Source organism: Mirounga angustirostris, unplaced genomic scaffold, assembly GCF_029215605.1.
Source record: "Mirounga angustirostris isolate CCGP_5_RB_7025 unplaced genomic scaffold, mMirAng1.0.hap1 SCAF_7, whole genome shotgun sequence".
NCBI classification, from domain to species: domain Eukaryota; kingdom Metazoa; phylum Chordata; class Mammalia; order Carnivora; family Phocidae; genus Mirounga; species Mirounga angustirostris.
Genome location: NW_026991715.1, coordinates 99,180,301 through 99,193,040, shown reverse-complemented (window position 1 = coordinate 99,193,040; position 12,740 = coordinate 99,180,301).

Here is a 12,740-nt window from a genome sequence, read left to right as displayed (position 1 = left end):
TTCCACATCCCATAGTGCACAAATTCTGCTAACTGTAATTCCAACATTCATTTGGTAGAGTCTTCTCTGAGTGAATACCCCATATGGATATGGCATTGTGTGAATTGATTTTGCCAGATTATATCCTTAGCTTAAGAACTTTGTTTTTATTGAGGTGAAAGTGGTACCAAAATTGGGAGATGGGACATTGATCTTATGGAATAAAAAAAACAGATTTTCTTTAGAGTTTACCTACAATTAATTATGCTTATGGAAAAACAAGCTTGCTACTTACGTAGTAGATATTTAAATGATAGCACATGCAGTTAAATACAAAATACAATGGTTTATAAAAAAGAGTGAATTGGGTAAAGTGGTAGTGAAAATTTCCTTAAACACTTTGTAAGCTTGGCATAAGAATAGTAAGTGACATTTTATGTTATTGGCTGTGTTCTGGGTACCATAAAGTTTTACAGGCATCATTTCATTAATTCTGATAATAACTCAGTGGGTTATACACCTCTTATCACATTTTACAGATAAGAAAACTGAGGACTTCAAAGTTAGGGATGAATCCAGGAAATTTAGCTCATGCTAAATGTGAACAAGGCTTCAATCTAGGTCATCTGAATTCAGAGTATGCTTTTAAGACTTCCCTACCCACTTGTTTTAATATAAATGTTCTTGAATAAACTTATCCTTTTATATATCATGGCAACCAGGTGAGCTGATTTAGTCTGGATTTCCACTGCCTTTTCCTTCTGTAACTTTAAAACTCGTTCTTCTTCCTTCTTTTCTTTCTCCCTTTCTTCATCCCCTCCTCTCAAACTTTTCTTTTCTTATTGAGACTGGTAAATTTAATGCCTTCATTTCTCCTGCTTTGTAGGACTCTTTTGTACCAAATTTCATCTGTCTCCCATGATTGATCTCTCCCTTTCTCTGATTACACACCCATCATCTCAGTAAGGTTTTCTAAACTAGAAGCTTCAATCATAGACTTCCCCACTGATGATCACCTACAGGAATCTCCCTGTGGCCACCAGTAGTTATAAGCTCAGGATTTGTTCTTTCCTTTATCTGCATCAGTATTATTAAATCGAGTCACCTTCTTGGATATCCTTGACAGTGTAAGTCTGAGATGAAAACTGAACCCCAAGTTCCAAAAATAGATTTTAAGTATAAGTTAAGTAAAATGGAAAATACCAATTTTCAACGACCTGTTTTGATTATTCCAAGCAAAATGAGCTTAGTAGAGTTTTCTTTTTCATGTCAAAAACTTAAAGTAGAATCAAAATATTATTTTCTTAATTATAGAAAGAGATTTATATGCAAACTGGGAAAGTAATGGACTATGGACTTGAAAGAGTATCATAAATGGTCAGTACTGACATATATTGCCTTTTGTTTCATGAAATGTGTCGTACGAAGTGGTATTAACAAAGTAGCTTCAAAAGCACCCAGATAATTTATTCTGAGTGAGAAGTGAAATTGTTATTCAAGTACTCTACTTGTCAAAGTATTACAGAATCTATTTCTTTCCCAGTCAAGATGGAGGCAGGTGATTCCAAGAAAGAAATTATAATATACAAATGAGCCAAAAGTTTTAGGAATAATTAAATGAAAAGCCTCTCTTCTTCCCTGTACCCCAGTTAAATTTAGTGCCACCGCATTTGACAACTTCATAATTTTGAGTACAAACGCAGTACCAACAGGAAGGAATATGAAATGAACCCTGAACTGAGAGTTCAAGTATGGCTTGGCAATGCAGGTGTAATAAATATTTATGAGCCCCTCAAGGATTTGTAAAAATGTGTGTAAGATGAAAAGGCTGGTTGTTATCTTCTATATCATTAGCAAAATGTCCTGTTAAATTTATTTGTTTGTTTTTAGACATTGTTCTATGTTGATATTTTTCTTTATAGAAGTAAAAATAATAAAAATATTTAGAAAAAATAATCCTGATACTGTAGTTCAGATTCATGTTAGAGGAAAATATAAGAAAGAGGGAACAGGGTTATGGTAGGGAAGTAGGAGAACACTAGATGGGTGGGAAGATGGGGAAAGAATAAAGGAAGCTAATAGAATTCTATCAAATAGCTCTGCTAAAGGTGCATTGAAATAGGACTTGATACAGAGTCCTTATGTATAGAATCTCCCCTTGCCTCCTGTACCACGCCAACTTCTTCATTTTGCATATGACAGCCATTCTCTCCCTTGGGTTTCACTGGGCTCTTTTCATCTTGGATACTTTTCTCCTTTGAGTGTTCATTCACTTCTTCACTGTCTTCAGGTCTTCACTTAAATATCCCCTTCTCAGTCTGTTCAACCATGTTCATCCAATTTAAAACTGTAACCTGTATACCCACATCTTCTCCCCACCTCTGAATATGTCAAACTTCTATTTACCCTATGCTATTTTTCATAGTATATTCTGCCTACTATATCATTTACCTATGTATTATGTAAGAGGTTAAAAATGTTCAGAAATAAATGAAAGAAAATAAAAATTGTTATAAGAATACTAATCTTTCAAAAATCCTTTCTTCAGTGTGTGAATAAAGAGGGACAGGAGGAGTAGATGCAGTGAGTTATTTTGTTTTGTAATTAAAAAAAAAAACAGAAGAAAGGAATGACAAAAAAGGGAAAATAAAAAGTATGGTGCTAGGGGGATTTTTTTTTTTTTTGAGATTATGAAGAAGGGATATTCAAAAGAAAACTTACTACTACTTCCTAATGAACCAGAGAATAGGCATGAATAAACAGTATATGAGAGGAGGAAGTGTTTTGTTAAGCTTCTGAAAATATGGAGAACATCAATGTTTGTATCTCTCACAATCATTATATTTAATTCACAAAAATTAAATGTAGTTCAGAAGTTTCTAGCAGGTGACTGTTGGCTGAATCTCACCACCAGATGTGCTTTATTAGGTTATGATGGTGGTTTAAAATTCATAAAATGTGGAAGACTTTAGCTGAGCTAGCAGATCTTTACATACTTGCAATTGTCCTATGCCTGACCTCCTGTTCATGCTCATCGCCTTCGAGGACCCCTCTGTGCATTTGAATAGGTCACCCCACCTCTACCTTTGGAGTCACCATAAAATATTCCTTCGTTGCTTCAGATCAAAATTTTGAATAAAAAGGTAGTCAAAATTCCAAACGATGGCTTTAATTTATATGTTTTATTTAATCAGATAAGAAATTGTTCCAATAGGCTGTTTTTAATTGTTGAATCTGTAAGAATCCACAGGTGATTCTGCAGTTTACAAATGAATCAAATACATTCATAAGAGTAAGATAATTATATGAGAATATACAAACATAAGTTCCCCCAAACCTTCACTCAGACTAATTCATAATCATGTTTTAAGTTTCCAACAAATTCCAACAGACCATTTAGGTTTAGGATCTCATGGAAATCCTGTTCTTCTATCTTGAAAGAGATATCTAGGAGGAAAGATGTATTGGAAGAAATCTAGCATATTTTCAACTTTTCCCAAATTAGGCACTATGATTTGATTTCTCTATTAACATTGTGGCAGATGAGAATATATACAATTTTTGATTTTCTCACAATCTTTCATGAACAGGTATCCAATCTAAATCTCACTTCCAAATATGTATGTTGCTAAAAACAAACAAACAAATATATATGATGCTTGCTGATTTTCCCTTCCGATTTCACCACAAACATTTGGTGCCCACATGTTTAAGGCAAGATGTTACCAGATAGGGACACCTGGGTGGCTCAGTTGGTTAAGCGACTGCCTTCAGCTCAGGTCATGATCCTGGAGTCCCTGGATGGAGTCCCGCATCGGGATCTCTGCTCGGCAGGGAGCCTGCTTCTCCCTCTGACCCTCCCCCCTCTCATGTGCTCTCTCTCTCTCTCTCTCTCATTCTCTCTGTCTCAAATAAATAAATAAAATCTTTAAAAAAAAAAAAAAAAGATGTTACCAGATAGCAGCATTTGATTGCATTTGATCTTTTCAGGGCCAGGCTGGGAACTTTTCCTGGCTTTCAGTGACAATTCATAATTATTTCAAAACAGGCATTTCTAGTATTTTTATAACTTGTTCTGGGATGACCATATTCACTTTACTGAATAACCCCAAATGAAGTGTAGCCATGTATGTAGGAAAAAAAAAATTACCTTCCCTTGGTTGAAAAAAAACATAACCGTTTATACTTATAAATGGACTTCAGAGAGAGTGAAAGTATGGTTAGGGGGCTTTGGCAAGGATGACACAAGTAAAGAAAAGACCTAAAAGACAGCCAAAAGTTTATGTTTTGACAGAAGTTAGTCATTGTAAATGTCATTCTATAGAATGTCACTGAGAATGAATAAACAAGTTAATTAGTTTGGTTTCCTTTGTTTCTTTTTTTGCTAAACCCAGCCAAACAAACTGTGATTCCAAAAGCAGAAATAAAAGAAAAAGCTGTTTAACTCCCCATAATCCTAAATTTCCTGATTTGGGGTCTTTCAGTTTCGATGCTTCTGGTAACGTGTTCATTCAAACATAAATGCGATCAGCATCAAAGGCTTAACATTCAGATTAACCACTTTTTGGCATCTTACCTCTTTTTAGTTTGAACTTGGAATCTCCTCCATGTACAGACCACTAATGAGAAAATCCTTGCTTATGAATTCAGTTCAGAATGGGAGCAGTTTTCCTCTCTCTCCTTTTGCATAATGTCGGCTTTGAAGTCAGGCAGTCCAAGAAAGTGATTGATCTCGCCCAAGTTCATAACTTTTTCAAAGTACTGCCGATATCATTAAATTTTAATTAACCCTTTGAGCTCCTTCTATGATGTAAAGATGAGGGAACATCAAAGGCTCATGTGTTGGAACAGCAGTGGCATCTTTTGTGCTCATATTGCTTTTTAGAAGATATCTAAGATGCAAATATTTCAACGTGGTCTTCAGCTTTGTGTGTGTGTGTGACATTGTTATGCTGTTACTGGGTTAGAGCTAAAATCTATTGTTAGTCTTTCAAAGCTGATTATTTAAGAATTGCTGTGTTAAGGGCTTAGACGTGGTATATCTTTCCACCTCTTCTACATAAAGCATTTTAATCAGGGAGTCTGTTTAAAATGTCACTCAGTTTGTAGCTTCTTGTGGTGGTGTCCTTCACCAGCTCTCATTCATAATTAATCTTATTTCCATTTTATGACTTCATGTGTAATATTCTGCCTGTGGTCTTGGAAAGTCACAGAACTGCTGGATGAAGAAACTAAGGTAGAAATGGGAGTGTGTGGTGACAGAGGTTATGAGATCTGAGGCTGTACATATATTGTGGAAAGGAAGAGACTTTCTTGAAGCATTAGCAAATGTTTATCTAGTGTACAGTCTGTGCCAGGCATTGCTGAAATGTGCAGTCATTGCCCTCATTAAATGCACATTTTAGTGAATCAGAATTTGCAAACCTGGGCATTCCTGCTCTTGGGTCTCTCAGCAGTTCCAACAATCACTGGCAAAAGGGTATTTGAGTGCCTCCTAGTCCACTGGTACCTATTAGGCTACTGGGCAATGTTAGCAGGTGCAGGGAACCCAGGATCCTAACATCCTGCACAGATTGTTTGAAATAGGGTCTCATGTCATAATCAGAAATTGAGAAACTTGTGTAATTGGACACGGGTATATCTTGTTTATTTGTGTCTTGGGTTTTCCATACTTCTGCGTGTTTTCTTCTGTCTCAAAAATTTAAATGAAGTAATACACATATGTGTTTTGAAATACTGAAGTACTAATGCTGTTTTAACAGTATTAAGCTTCATAATTTTAGGCTTGCTATTTAGATGTGGGAAAAGTTGGCTAGAATATATTTGCTTTCTTTTGGTGGTCTTTGTTTTCTACCATTTCTGTTTTAATATAAATATCCACTAACTACAAGTTTCCCTCAAAAAATCTGGGGGAGGGAAAAGAAGTGATAAAACTCTTGATTGCTTCACTTCTTCAGAAGTAATGATAAACTCATTTCCAAAGCCCAAATGCACATTTGCCCCTTTAGGGTCACTTTAATCAAGGCATTATCGCAGACGATGCGTGTCTACCAAAATGAGATTTTGTGACCTACTGAAATGAACATGATCTGGGCTTGCATTTGGGGTCCCTGACTTAGTGACCTTCATGTTTATGAGATTTAAATTAAACCTGCATATATTATTAGGGGAAAATGCAACAATTTTTGCAATAATTAAAAAAAATTGTTGATTTTCTCTTTCCTCTGATATCAAATTTGAGTGAATTGTAGTGGAGATAATTTAAATACTGCTCTGTTAAATGATGCCTTAATGATTCTAGAATCCCTGAAAAGGACAAATGCATATTTTAAAGATAAAATGGGATTTGAAACAATGTAACTATTGTTTTGGGCTTAGGATATAGATAAGTCTATGTGACAGTTGCCTCCTCTGTAAACAATGCGTTCTAACTCCAGCACACAGGGTTTTTTTTTTTTCTTCTTTTCTCTATATTTGAGAAGACATGAGATAAATTAGTTAGAGAGATATATGTATGTTCTAGAAATGAATGAAAATGAAGGAACATTCAAATTTAAATTTGGGTTGGTAACAGATGAGAATTCACTTAAAGGCTTTTTCTTTCCCACATTTCATAGTGTTGAGAAATAGCCAACCATTCGGTCACAGTGCCAGTTAATGTTTCACATTCCTCTTGAATGTTACCTGAATTTTTCCAAACTGTTAATTATTTGCAGAATCTTATATATTGTATATTTGTTCACCCTGGGCTATAAAAATAGTAATCGTAATCAGTCCAGGCTGCTTGAAAATAATATTCCAAAAGCCATCAATAAGAAAATTGTGAAATATAAAAACAAAATAAACTAGACTTAGAGTAGTAAAAGGTTTAAAGCTCTACCCTTTGTTTGTTAAAAACTGAATTTCTGGGGTCGCCATGAAGATATATAAGGTGGAAATAATTTGGGGGCGCATGTGCAAAAATGAGCTTAAAATAGGCTTTACATATATGATGAACATATGGTGATCTATGAATGCAGTGGCAAATGGGATTCACTAAATAATATGCCCATTCCTCCTTTTCTCTCCAATTCCTCTGTCGAGTGAAAGCCAGAAGAGATTATAATTAAAGTTATTCTGAGGAAAAACAAAATTCTGAATTATGGATTATAAACTTCCTTTCATTCTCTATTCTCTAACTTCCCAAACTCTCTTTTGCTACTTGAGGGCAGAATGACATCAGTGTTCACTGAGGGTGACCTAACTGAGCAATGTCATAGCAACAAAAGAAAAAAAAGTCACAGTGACTGTCTCTAACAGAGTGGGAAGTTGGTTTCTTCACTAGTGATTACATTTCAGTGTTTATATTTTCCCAAAGCCCCTCTGATTTTTATCATTATCGTAATAATACTGCTGTTGACAAACTTTTACTAATGCTGCTAAATAGGAGATTTCAGAAATTGCACCAGAAGCTTTAGATCTATTATCTCACTATCAGAATGACTCTGTGAGATACTTAATATTATCCCCACTTCACAGAACAAAGAACTGAGGCTCTGAACAGTTCAAAATCTTGAGGGATTGGCCATAGTCTGACTCCAAAGTCCTCGCTCTGTCCCACTGACCCAAGGTACTTTAAGTACCAGTAGAGATCCAAGTGCTGTGGGAACTCAAAGGAAAGTGAGATATATTTAGAGATTTATCAGGAGACAGCTGTAGAAATGAATGTCAAGGGATGCCTCAGATTTTAACAAAAAGTGATACAAAGAATGGAGACTATTTGTGACAGAGGAAAATAACAAGAACTTAAGTATAAGATATGCAGGATGAGGAAAGGATGTGAGAGTTAGCATAATGTTATGTTCCAGGGAGGAAAAATGAGGTTTGTTTTCAAAAAGCCTATAATCCTACGGGTTACCTTACTGGAAAAAATCACATTTATGGCTCTAAATCAAGAGTCTTATTTGAAAAATTACAATTATTTTATCTCCAGTTTTGAAACTGTCTTTGAGAAATCTTATTTCCAAATCTACCATATTAGAGATAAGAATGTAGAAAAATAAGAATTAAAAATCTGAATTAAGAGTTGGGCTTTGGGGTAAAAGCATATGGGCTAATTCCACTCTAGATCTGTGGGCATAAGGAAACTATTCATATTTTATTTCCTTCATTTATTTCCTTGCAAGATAGTTGTGAAAATCAACTATGAAGAGGCATGCTCAATTGTTTAGGAAAGTGTCTATTATATAATAAGAGCCTAATAATCATAAGGCGTTATCATTATTTTATATTACTATTCGTAGACTGATTATGGTTTAGGAAAATTAAGTGTTTTTCCCTGCTTGTAATCAGAAGGAACTACTTCAGGAACTGAAAAAGTAGAGCTCTGTTTTGCACATTTAAAAAATGTCATAACTCTGAAATTAAAATAGAAGTAGTATCCCATGCTATAGATGAAAACACTGAGGCTCAAAAATATATACATGATTTATCCATATGACTCAGTTTTCTTTTGGTTTTACAATTAGATAACATTGTTCACCATCTTTCCACCCTCCAATATATATTGTTTCATTGCCAACTACCAGCTGACTGCAAAGCCAATCCAAATTTTATTTATATACATTCCTTTATTATTCATAGCAATCTTACTTTTAGGTTCCAATTTTTATATCAATTATTTTTAAGCAAGGTTATGCTGAGGTAGCAAATACCTCCTAATTATCAGTAGCCTACAACCAAGATGGTTGATTTCTTGCCCATGATATATGCTGCACATCTGCTGTGGTTCTTCTCCATGAGTCTTGTTTATTCCAAGATCTGTGCTCAAAAAGCAGCTCGTAGCTGGGTTATACTGGTCTTAGATAGGAGGAAAAGGACTCTGGAAAAACACATAGGGCTTTCAAAGCTTCTTATATCAAGTAGTAATAGGTTACTTCAGGTTATGGTTCCTTGGTCAAAGTAAGTGACATGGCCAACCCTAATGGTAATAGCCTACAGAAGTATAAACCTCTCATGAGGTTAGTAAAGGACAGAACCATAATGCTCATTTTACTAACAAGACCCCTGGGTATTAATACTTATTATAGACAGAATTCTGAAATGGCTCCCCCACCTCATCCCTACCCCCATGAATAATCCCAGGGACTGTGAATATGATCTATTTTACTCCCATAAGTAGGTTATATTATATAACACAGTTGATCTGAAGACAAGAAAATTATCTGAGACGACCTGACCTAATCACATAAACCTGAGTCTAGAGATCATTGATAGAGGGACAGATTAGAAGCAGAAGGAGAATTTAATGAGAAAGGTTCTCAGTTGCTGGCTTGAAGACAGAGAGGGCTATGGGGCAAGAAATGTAGGTGGTCCCTAAGAGCTGAAAGAGGCTAAAGGATAACAACCAGCAAGGGAATGGGACCTCAGTTCTACAACCAGAAGTAACTGAATTTGGTCAAGGGCACTTCAAAGCAGATTCTTCCCCAGAGCCTGAAGAAAGGGACACAGTCCCACTAACACCTTGATTTCAGCCTTCCATATGACTCTAAACCCAGTTCTGTGCCCAGACTTCTGAGCTCCAAAACTGTAATCTAATGAATAGATGTTGTTTTAAGCCACTACACTTATGGTAATTTGTTACACAATAGAACTTGTTACACGATAAGGCAATAATGCTTTACTACTTACTAACTCTAAGACTTTAAGCCATGGCCATGACTTCTCAAAGCCTTAATTTTCTCATAGTTGCAAATAAAATCTCTACTCCGTATATTCCATATTGTTATGATAATCAAGATAGAATATGCAAAGTTGATTGTAAACAAAGTGCTACAAACCTGTAAGGAATTGACATATTTCAAATAAAATAGTTTATTCATTTCAGTTTATAAAACATTAAGTTATAGGAATTATTTATTTTACTATAATGTCTCACCAAATTCAGAGGTAACAATCATGGAGCCATGGAGCCAAGCATTCATGGGGAAATAAATAATCATTGGGACGAAGGTTTGGTTTCAGTCCTGCCACAGGAAAAGCTACAGGAATTTGCACAACATACTTAATCTCATTGGGCCTCAGTTTTGTTAAGTATAAAACACATTTGATATGCAAGAAGGCTTTGTTTTTGAAAGCAAGAGGTCATACAGTGCACCTAATATTAATTCATATCATTTATAATAAAATAATGAACACTTCCTATAAAGTGTCAAAAATTTATGCAGTATATGTCCATGCCATTCCCTTTCTGCCGTCTCCTGAATCAGATCAAATTATCTATTGAGGTACAAGTTCAAAATGGAATCTAGCAAACTGCCATCCATACTGGCCATATGGGCTTCAGGCTTAATCAGGATGGGAACATTCCCCACTCATCATATCCTCAGCTTTCAATTATGGGTTTTACAGTAAAGTTCAGTGAGCATCACAGATAAGTTCTCTTGATTAAGATCATTAAAGAATTCTTTATCTTTAGTTCAATGGCATCTTTCCTACAGATTTATTAGACTGCTTTTTTGGTACACTGCCTGTTTCAGGGAGAAAATATTTCACTACTACATACGGGCAGGATAAAGATTAAGCACAATTGCCAATTGCACATAAGGAGTCTGATGCGTTCCTATTACCAAAAGGAATCTGTAGAGTCTGATATCCAGGAATAGGAAGGAACTTCAGAATATCCTCAAACCCAGACTCCTGAACTGAGTCAGGTCAAATGGTAGTATCTGTTTCACACACTGAGGCACTACAAGTTTGGGTGCTTTTTGCTACCTTGTAACTGGATTGGGGTCTGACTCTCAGGGCCTGTGTTCTGCCTATTTTTTCACAAGATGCATAATGCTTTTCTCCAGAGGCGGTCTCTCCCACTCACAGTCTCTTGATGGGTAAGAAGAAGCTTTATTCTCTTGATATGTGTTTACAAAGTGGATAATCTACCAGTGAATCAAATATTTATTGAACACCTACAGTGGGCAAATGGTGTTGCCAAGGCACTAAAAGGAAGCTAAGATATCTAAGATACAATTCTTGTCATAATGGAAATGACAGTTTGGTTGAGCCAAGAAAAATTCTCATAAAATTATAATTAACATTATAAGGAAATATGTAAATGTCTCTGAAAGTGTGCTCTTCTGACCACTGGCATCAAAATCAAGGTGATTCTTTTATAAGTGGTACATTTTGAGAATTATGCCAACACATGATAAATATCATCACTCATATGATTAAAAAAAAGTGCTATACAGAACCAAAATGCAGGACATTAATGTGAACACATACTCAATAAAAGATGAATAAGTGAATGAATAAATGAAGCAGAGATTTGAAAAAAAAATCAAAATTAATAGAAGTGATAAGAGAATATACTGATAGAAATATGAATAAGTAATTAGCTGGATTCATGACCAACAAAAGAACTGGCATAGAAATTCTATGACATTAATAATAATGTTATTATAGATGGGCACTTTTTATCTCTTTTTATTGCCAAAATTATGACCAAAATGGAGAGCTTGAAAGCACAGGGCATTTTGTAAATGCTTTCATGGCCATAATCTTTCATTTTCTGAGGATACATTAAAGGAAAATAGTGAAGGCTAAATGATGACATGCAGTTACATTAAAATATATTTTTAAAAACCAAATGAAAAGAAACGATGTGTTAAATCCTATTCCAGGCTAACAATGTAGTTATTTCCTTGGGGTGAAAGGTAAACATATATAATTGCCAGCAATGCAATTCCTTTAACAGTGACATATTAAGAATCTATTTTTAAAAGTAGAAACTTCTACAAGACTCGTTCCCCTTATCCTCAGATTTTTTTTTTTTTTAATTTAAAAATATCTCACCAAACCCTTGTAACTAAAGCAGCAGTGGCTGAACACTTCCTTAAAGAACACATTGAATTACTAACGTGTGAATTAGTTTTTTTGTTTTTTGTTTTGTTTTGTGTGTTACATTTTACATTTTGCTCGAATAGAATGGTACATTTAAAAAAAGTGTATTGGAACTTCTTATGCACCATTGTGCTTGGAAAAAAACATATTATTTGTGAGCATGTGGTATTTGGATTTTATTTTTATTTTTATATTTGCATTATATCTTTATTATAAAAATAACACACTCAGGTAAAAATAATAACCTTGATTTCACCATAATCTCACAATTCAGAGGTAATTACTGTTAATTATTATTTTATATAGTAACATCTATCTCTACATATTCATTAAACAAAAGTGGGATATCATGTGTATTCAACCACTTGCTCTTTTTTTCAAATTTGCTAATATACATTGGATAGCTTTCTAGAAATATTTTGTCCTTCAGCAAGAACAGACACTTGGAAAAGCACATAAAGTGAAGAGTCTCATTACTCTAGTATGAATTACACCTAAATCAGATTGGCTAGAAAACAAATGGCTAGTTCACATTCTCTTGCTGTTGTGAATATCAGTGCTAGTTGGCTGCATTTGTAGTACATTCTGGATATGGTTCCAAATAATCAGCAATTCTAAGTCATTTTAATGTTATTAGTCATATTATTATAAACTTCAGTTTTTAAGAAATATCAACAGGCATATTATAATAATCATTCTATTAAAATGATCCACTGCAATTACTGTAACAGCCAACACAAGCCAACACCTTATTCTGGAGTTTTCTAGTATGGAAATAATTTAAAGATTTATAATATGTCAACATTACCTTGTTCCTCTGAATGAAATTTTCCATGTGAAATCAATTTTTCCCACATTGAGATACAAACTAGCTCGGTGTGGCA